The sequence below is a fragment of the Cyprinus carpio genome, chromosome A23 (genome assembly GCF_018340385.1).
Source record: "Cyprinus carpio isolate SPL01 chromosome A23, ASM1834038v1, whole genome shotgun sequence".
In the NCBI taxonomy this organism is placed as follows: Eukaryota; Metazoa; Chordata; class Actinopteri; order Cypriniformes; family Cyprinidae; genus Cyprinus; species Cyprinus carpio.
Window position 1 is genome coordinate 8,337,418 of NC_056594.1, and position 8,482 is coordinate 8,345,899.

General features: G+C 32.3%; 1 long non-coding RNA gene across 1 annotated transcript; it reads right to left on the minus strand.

Moving 5' to 3' along the window:
• Positions 1–6,018: 6,018 nt before the first annotated feature.
• On the minus strand, positions 6,019–8,190 carry LOC122135194. The gene is made up of 3 exons (XR_006153400.1): positions 8,142–8,190; positions 7,047–7,133; positions 6,019–6,523 (listed from the first exon to the last, which is right to left on the minus strand). It is a non-coding gene; the product is annotated as an uncharacterized LOC122135194 (long non-coding RNA).
• Positions 8,191–8,482: the final 292 nt, after the last annotated feature.

Consider the following 8,482-nt stretch of genomic DNA (forward strand, 5'->3'; position numbering starts at 1 on the left):
TAATTGTCATTTCCAGCGGAACTTTTCAAGTTGATCTTCCTTTAATCAGGCGGCTGAAATAATAAACAACGTGTTGATTAAAACAATACAACAAAACTGTTTGTATAAAGGCCTTGCATTAGCCTACTTGGCTTTTATGCAGCCTACCTTGACAATAATTTCCCTTTTGTGTGTTCTCTCTAATATATGTGAACAACCCTAGCATTCTACCCAACCTAAATGTGTTTATGATATGTTTATAGGAACATAACCGTTTATTGAGGATTTAAATATATAAGGGTTTTAATTTGAATGTCTATTGATCTAATCGTCATTATTTCATAGATCATAATCATGTCTTTAAACAAATCGTGTAAAGATCCAGCAGGGGGCACCAAACACTAAGGTGAAAAACGCGTCACAAAAATCCCCCAACAGCATTTCTGCAAGATTCTTGAAGATATGTTCAATATCAAAGAAATGCAACTCAGCTGTTAATACACACGTTTTATTACTTTACATAATCTACAATAGTTTTATTGCAAGATTCCGCATGCTTTTACTGATAGAGTGCAGCATTGCTACACCAGATATTGTAAAGCATGAAGGACTGCATCTCTCTTGGTAAAGCTCCAGTTGCTACAGCAGTTAGAGGGTGAGACATAGGCCTACTATAGGTGATGGTTGAGGGTTATGAGGGGACATTTGTGTGACGGCCACTTGGTGTCAGTAAAGCTCTCTGCCTCTTTGTAGGGCTGAAACCCCTGGCCTATACACCATTAAGAAGCCGCAGTTTGATTTATCATGTGATTAAATGCTTATCCCTCCTAAAAGCACCTACTTTGCTGGGCATTTCGTTAGTGGGAGCAATAAGAATGTCTTTAAAAAGCATTTGGTAGTTAAATTCCTTTTAGGTATAATTAATGATAGTCTATGTTGTTAAGGCTACAGGCAATTTTCTTTCCCCACCTTTAAGTAGCAGCTCAGATAATTGTATAATCTGTTTCCTGTCATCTTCGGCTTCACCCCCATATTTAATATTATAGACATGAAATTGACCTGAATTGAATGAAATTCTTTCGTCCTCCTTCCCTTCTAATTGCAATGCTGACGTAATGACTTTAAACCATAGTTTGGTTGAATTCTGATCTTGTTTACCTGCCTCAGATGAGAAGAACCAAAATGTTCACTCAGAGTGAAAAGGTGTATTCACACCAAAAACAATAACTATAATGATATTTAAAAGAATAGCAGAGTCCACAACTATAATGATAATGGCTCAAAGGAACAATCACTTTCAGAACATGTTTTCATTGACAGTCAATCAGAATCCATCCTGCTTTAAAGAGCTAGAACATTTAAAGGGGCAAACGACAAACTGCAGTGCACTTATAAAAACAGAACATTATCATGCATTGGTCTGGATGCTAATATAGTTGTTTACCTTTATAGTTATCGTTTTTGATGTGAACAGGCCTTAACTACCTTTACCAAAAAGTAGTATACTTCAGATTTATTTTATTAAGTATACTTAAGTAAAGTTCAAGTATATTTTTAAGTATACTTTATGTAGCAAGTATACAAATATCAGTGTTCTAGTAGTATACTTGTAAGTACTGTTTCAATACTCTTGGGACTAAATTTGCCCACTTTCTAGTATATAAAAGTAAACTTTTAGTATAACAGTAGCAAACTAGTTAACCTCTATGTTTGTAGTTTGTACTGCAGTTATACTAAAAGTGAACTTATAGGTATAACAACATACTAATAAAAAAATACTTTGTACACTTTGAAGTATAGTCTCAGTAAACTACTAGTTTAGTAGTTTTATACTGCAAGTATACTCATAAGTTTTCTTTACATGAACTTTACATCATACTTTAAGAATACTACTCTTTCCCTATATTTAGGTTTTAATTTGTATATATTTTGTTATATGAAAAAACAAAAACAAAAAAAATACAAAAAAAAAAAAATGTATACTATCGCAAACAACAACAACAACAACAAAATATTCTAGCTTCTTTTTTTAAACACTTTAATGTGGGTAAGTTTCATTAAAAAAAAAATAAAGAAATAACATTTTGAACAAAAAGCTGAAAAAAGAATATGAATTGGATTCAGAATGATAATCCAAACGTAGATGGATTCAATCAACACCCCAAAGCTTGACTGTAATTATTACCTCTTTATCGGTTTATTCCATAATGTTACAGTTTTGATGCTTTTTTCATGTCAGATGATAGTGTTACATGTGTTAGTATCTGTTGTTTCTTTTTCTTCTTCACTTGTGTTTTTTTTTTCTGTGCAGAAGATGTGTACTAGCGCCCTCTACCATATAACAATGAAAACACAGATTCTAGGAGAACAAGTATAGCTCAAATATATTTAGACTTTTTGTAAATATAAGTCAAGTATACTTAAATGTCATATTATGTATATTTCTGCGGAGTACATAAAGCCCATTTCTGAGAAGTACATAAAAAGTAAACTAAAAGCATACTTTCCTGTTTTTAGTTTAAAAGAAGTATACTAATAGCACTCTTGAATAAACGTCTTTTTCGTAAGGGTATAACAAAATATATAAATATAGTGTTCAAAACAGTTCTAAGTGTAAAAGAATAGCAGCCCCGCTAACAATTTTTGGTTCCCAGAACATTATGGGAAGGTTGTTTTTTGATTATAAAAATAAAATAAAAAAAACATCAGAGAATGCTCTAGGGAACTCCTTGCTTTGTTCTGGGAAGTGGGAACAAACAAAAAATAACCAAAAGATAATAAATAAAAACTTTAGGGGAACGTTCTGTGTTTTCTGGGAGAGTCAATAACACAACTATAACGATAACGACACAAAGAGAAATAGAACTGGAATCACTTTCAGAATGATTTTTTTCATTGACAGCCAATCAGAATCTGTTAGATCATTTAAAAGTGGCATACAATAAGAAATGCAATGCAGACATATATATATATAAAAAAAGTCATCATGTGTTGGTGTGAACACTTATCTTAAGTTATCGTTTTTGGTGTGAATGGCCCAGATTTGGTTTAGTTTGGTAGTTAGGGCACTTTCTATTCAGGTTTGAAAAACCCAACGTTAGCTTTTTCTTATGAAAACTATTAACCAACAGAGAACATAATGAAAAATAACAAAACAGGAACGGGATCGTTATGGGAACATTCAGTGTTTGCTGGGAGAGTCCACAACATAACTATTACACTAACAGAGAAACCATATTGCTGGAATTGCTGATGAATGATAAAAACAATGACAGTCAACCTGAATCTATCTTGCTTTATAAGAGCTTTAGAATTTGAAGCAGAAGACAATCATTTTATTTTATTGTGTGTCAGTGTGGATGATAATATAGTTTTCGTTTTATAGTTATTGTTCTTTGTGTGAACAGGCATAAAGTTTTAAAAATTGTTTTTATGTTATAAGAATAGCAGAGTAAAGCAACTATAAAGACAAAGGCCCATTCACATGGATTCACAAGGATAATATGAGCTCACTTTCTATCATAACATCAGCAATCTGCAAGGTTATTAGAGGGCAGTTCTATTACACGGACACTCACACATACAGACTCATCATCTGCTCACAGTCCGACCTCCCGCTGCCAGATTCACCCCCTGATGCTTCACAGACACTTCACACATAAAAAAGCCTTGCTGCCAGGAATCTGTGTTTGACTGCTACTGACATGACAAGCTGCCCTGTTCTTTACTCTCACTTCTGTTTGCCGGTAATGTCAGTCTGGGATTTTTTTTCTTTTTCACCCTGGAAACCTCTGTGCCTCAGCTGAAGACTTTCATTTTGTCTAGATGGGTTTTTGCTCTCGATCATAATCTGCTGAGATGGGATTACTGAACATCCAGTCTCCACTTTGGCACCCCCCTTTGGTTTCCACATGAAAGAAAAGCTACTTTGGAGACATACTAAGAAACTATAAAATATGATATAATAAGATTCAAGGTTTAGACCTCTGGTTATTGGAACTGCAGCACAGTGGATTTTATATAGCACTCCTAGTCCTCTAATCTGATATTGTTTAAATGTGAATGAATATTTCTAAAAATGAACAGAATTTAGGATACATGATATTGTATACTAGCACCATATTGGTTTCTGGTCAATACATATTAAATATATTTTACATTGAATGCATATCGAAAAACTTGAACTTAAAACTTGAATGAAAATTTGAAATGTCGCCTTATACAGCATACTGATGTAAGTTGAAGGACTAAAATTAGTAAAACTTAAAAAAAAAGCTAAATATAAATATTAGTAAACAAAAAAATAATCAAAATAATAACAGAAAAGCACAACTAATAAAAAATAAGAAAATTACTAAAATTTAAACTGAGAATATAGAATAGTTAATTCAAATAATAGTATAATATAACTAATATAAAAATAACATCACACTTAAAGTAAACACTAAAAATACCACTAATAATAACACTATACACTGTTTAAATGTAATGTATGATTCACATTTAACATTTAAATGTTTAATTTTAGTATTTAATATTTTATTCTTTATTTTTATTCTACCAGACAACATAAAAAAAAATGTATATATAATTACTGGCTTAAATCAGAATCTCTAAACATAACTGCTTCACTGGGCTGGTAATAAGGTAATATATAGCTTGACACTATATCAGTACAATACGAACACATGCATAAAGATTTGGCATGCAAGGCCACTATGTACTCTGCATTTTCAGTCTCAGATCATTCAGAAAATATATTCCTTTTTATCTACAGTCATCTATGATTGATGGTCAGGCCCTTCTCATCCTCTAGGATCTCTTCAACTCTTCATCTCTAAAACAGGGCACATAAGAATATGTAAGCAACAGAAGGTACTGAAAAAATTATTTGAAAAGTTCACGTTCTTAAAAAATGACCTTCTGTTTATGTAGCAGATGTTATTATCCAAAGCAACTTACAAAGGAGGAATGCAGCAACATAAACATTTAATGAGCAGTCAAATTAAAGGCATAGTTCACCCAAAAATGAAAATTCTTGAAAAATTATTTACTGACCCTCACATCATTCCAAACCTGTATAGTGTTCTTCTTCTTCTTCTTCTTCTTCTTCTTCTTCTTCTTCTTCTTCTTCTTCTTCTTCTTCTTCTTCTTCTTCTGAACATGATATTTGATGATATTTTGAAGAATGTCTCTAATGGTCCAAACCAATGACATTCATTTATCGTTATTATCATTAACAAAAACAAAACCAAACAAAATAATATAAATAAAAATGTAAACTACATGAAAATCATAAATCAAAAAAAAAAAAAAAAAAAAAAAACATTTATAAAATATGTTAAAGTTGAATAACTCAAAAACGGAAATAAATAACTAAAACTGAACTAAAACTAAAACTGAAAAATAAAATTAGACCTTACTAAAAACTAAAATTAAAAACTAATACAAAATAAAAATGACAAAAGCATATAACAAAATTACAAAAATTAAACTAAAATTAAAAGTAAACTGAAAATATAAAAGTTAATTCAAAATATTATTAAAAACTATAATAGAATAGAAATAATAATAAAAAAAATTGCTTCATGGGTGCAAAACAACAACAACAACAAAACACTAAGATGCTCAACAGAAGAAAGAAAGTCGTACAGGTCTGGAACGAGTTGGAACAGAATACAGAATTATATAGTAGTTCATTTTTGAGTGAACTTTAGGTGAAAACAACTAAATTTACCTGTGACTTGTCATTAATGTAAAACCATCAGCTGATGAAGCGCCAAAGTACTAATAGAGATCAATGATTCAGGCACATTTGATTTGAGTGTGCACTTTTTGAGCCCATCACACAATAGCTCGGTCTGAATCTCTGAAAACTCTGAATGTTATGATTCAGTAATGTCAGTCCCATCACTGTAGGGTCTCGCATGGCAGCGGCTGACTCAAGTATCCCACACAGATGACACTTGACACTGCACTGACATTTTCCATCTAAAGATAACATGACTTTGAAAGGACAGATTAGGACCCCTGTTGTCATGATTCTCATAAATGCTTTTTTTATTTTTTTTTTCATTGAGGAACCCTTTAGGGTAAAATAAAGGTTGAGACAAAACAGAAGTAGTCCCTTAAATATCCACCTGCTGAGGGGAGATAATGGGAATGCATTCCTCCACCTGTTAGAATTTGTGGAGATGTGGAGCAGATCCTCTCTCTCTTCCTCCAGTCAAGCTTATTTAGGAGATACCATCAGGACTGTGACGGTCGATGAGAAATTGTCAACTGGGAGCTGCTTAACGTTATTACGACATTACAGCAGCTGGAAAGGGGAAATGAAGCAAATATCTGCTCCTCCTGCTATTTTCGAAGAACATTTTAGGTCCTGACTGGCATTTACCTTGCTTAATTTATAATAAAAGATCCACCTAATTGGTCCATGCAGTCTGTGTGGTTTATCTTCCTCTCTCATGGGGAGTAGCTGCTCCAGGCACACAGCCCTCTGTGCGTTAGACTGGCATGAAATCATTAAGTTAATTTCCTGCTCCTGAATATTCACAGAAGAGAGAGAGATTAGACTTTTAGGCAAGCGTCAAGGAGGCAAATGCTGTATTGAATTTCCTTCCAAAGAATTGGGTGAGATTTATATCATTAACATGTTCACACTTGGGTAACTGTAGGGGTCATGTTTTTATTTTTTTATTTTTTTTTTTCTCATTAAAGATACACTTGGTATTATTATTATCATTATCATTGTTAAAGTTTTATCCTAAAGAAATTAATTTTGAAAAATGCGTTTAAAGTCACAATGAAATTGAAGTAGCAACATATCTTTTCTTCGATATTGAGACATACATGATGCAATGGATTTAATTAAATAAAAGGCCACTTAAATATAGGCTACTTAAAAGAGAGTACACTTGCATGCCTATGTTTCTTTACACACTTAAGTACACTCTTAAAAAGTGTATTTTGTAATTTTTTTATATGTTATTATATTTTAAATGTTCTTAACTGCAACCTTATCATTAAAATATGTAATTATAAATGTAATTAAATACATGACATACAAGTTTCATGGCACATCTTCACACAAACACTGCTCCAAGATTCTCGTCCTGCCATCTTCCACTTCCGAAACAGGGTGCAGTCATGACCTGCACAACAAAAGGCTTTTTTTTTATTTATTGGCTTTTCAAGTTTACAAGAAGAAAGACTAATATTTTTTTTTTGTTTCATAAACAACAATAACAAACTTTAGGCTACAAACTGTACAAACGAACAAACGTTTCAAATGCCCAGCTAACGTTCATTTTATTATTATTATTATTATTATTATTATTATTATTATTATGCAAACTCCATAAGATCATTTTGCAAACATGATGGGAATGTTACATTTTTGTGCTATCGTTTTGAGAACATTATTAAAGACCAGGCAACTGAATGAACATTGTAACGAAAAAACTAAACTTAGAACGAAACATTCAAAAAACAGTCAAAATTCAAATAAACTTCCCTTTAAGCTAAAACAAAAATATAATTATCACTTAATTTCACATTACAATGTTATACTACTATTTCAAAATATCTCTTTTAACATAGTTTGTTACTTGCAGTTTCTTTATAATTATGTATGTTACTTGCCCGTTTCTTTGTAGTTATGTATGAAAATTACTGATGAAAACTGTTTTAAAGTAGGTTAAAGCGTTTAACTAAAACATTTTCAGCATATAACCGTTCACTTCTCTCTTGCACACTATGAACACTGCTGACTTAAATGTTTCTCAAATGTAAAATGTAGCGTTTAACTAAAACAAACAATGTGGTTGAATAAGGAAGAGATTCGATGAATCAATCATTCATAATGCTCAAAAGATACTCTTCTCGCCACAAAGATACACAGGTCTGTGTCCACTTGCTGGTAAAAAACGAATATAACTTGCAGAAAAGGCCATGTGAACGGATCTGACTGAATCGTTTTGGTGAACTTTTTCAGAAGATTCAATAATTGAGATCAATAAAAAGCTCATCGTAACATTTTAAGGAAACATGTTCAGATTCTCTGCCATTTCTCTAGAGTCTGGGTGAAACAGGTCTGTGTATCAAACATAAAACTATATAGTCTGGGTGAAACGTATTTAAGACTAATTTAAACTTTTTACCTCACATAACCCAAAGGAGTTCCTCCCTTCTGTCACTGAAGAAGTAAACTTGCGCTGTTTACTAAAGTCGTCATGGTGACCTGATCTTTGTCTGCTAGATAAAAGCAATGAACCAGTTCTGTACCATGAAAGTGTGTGAAATGATATTGTAGTATTCGTATCCCATTACAGTCTGAAACACATTTTAGTTCATTCAAACAATAGCTTGCAAGTGCTGACATTATATTATGATGTTCAAAAGGGCCAGTTCTAGGAGGCCCTAGGCAAAATTCATGTTGGAGGCCCCCCACCCCCCCAAAAAAGCACTTGACACAAATATGACTCCGAACTTTTTTTTTTAT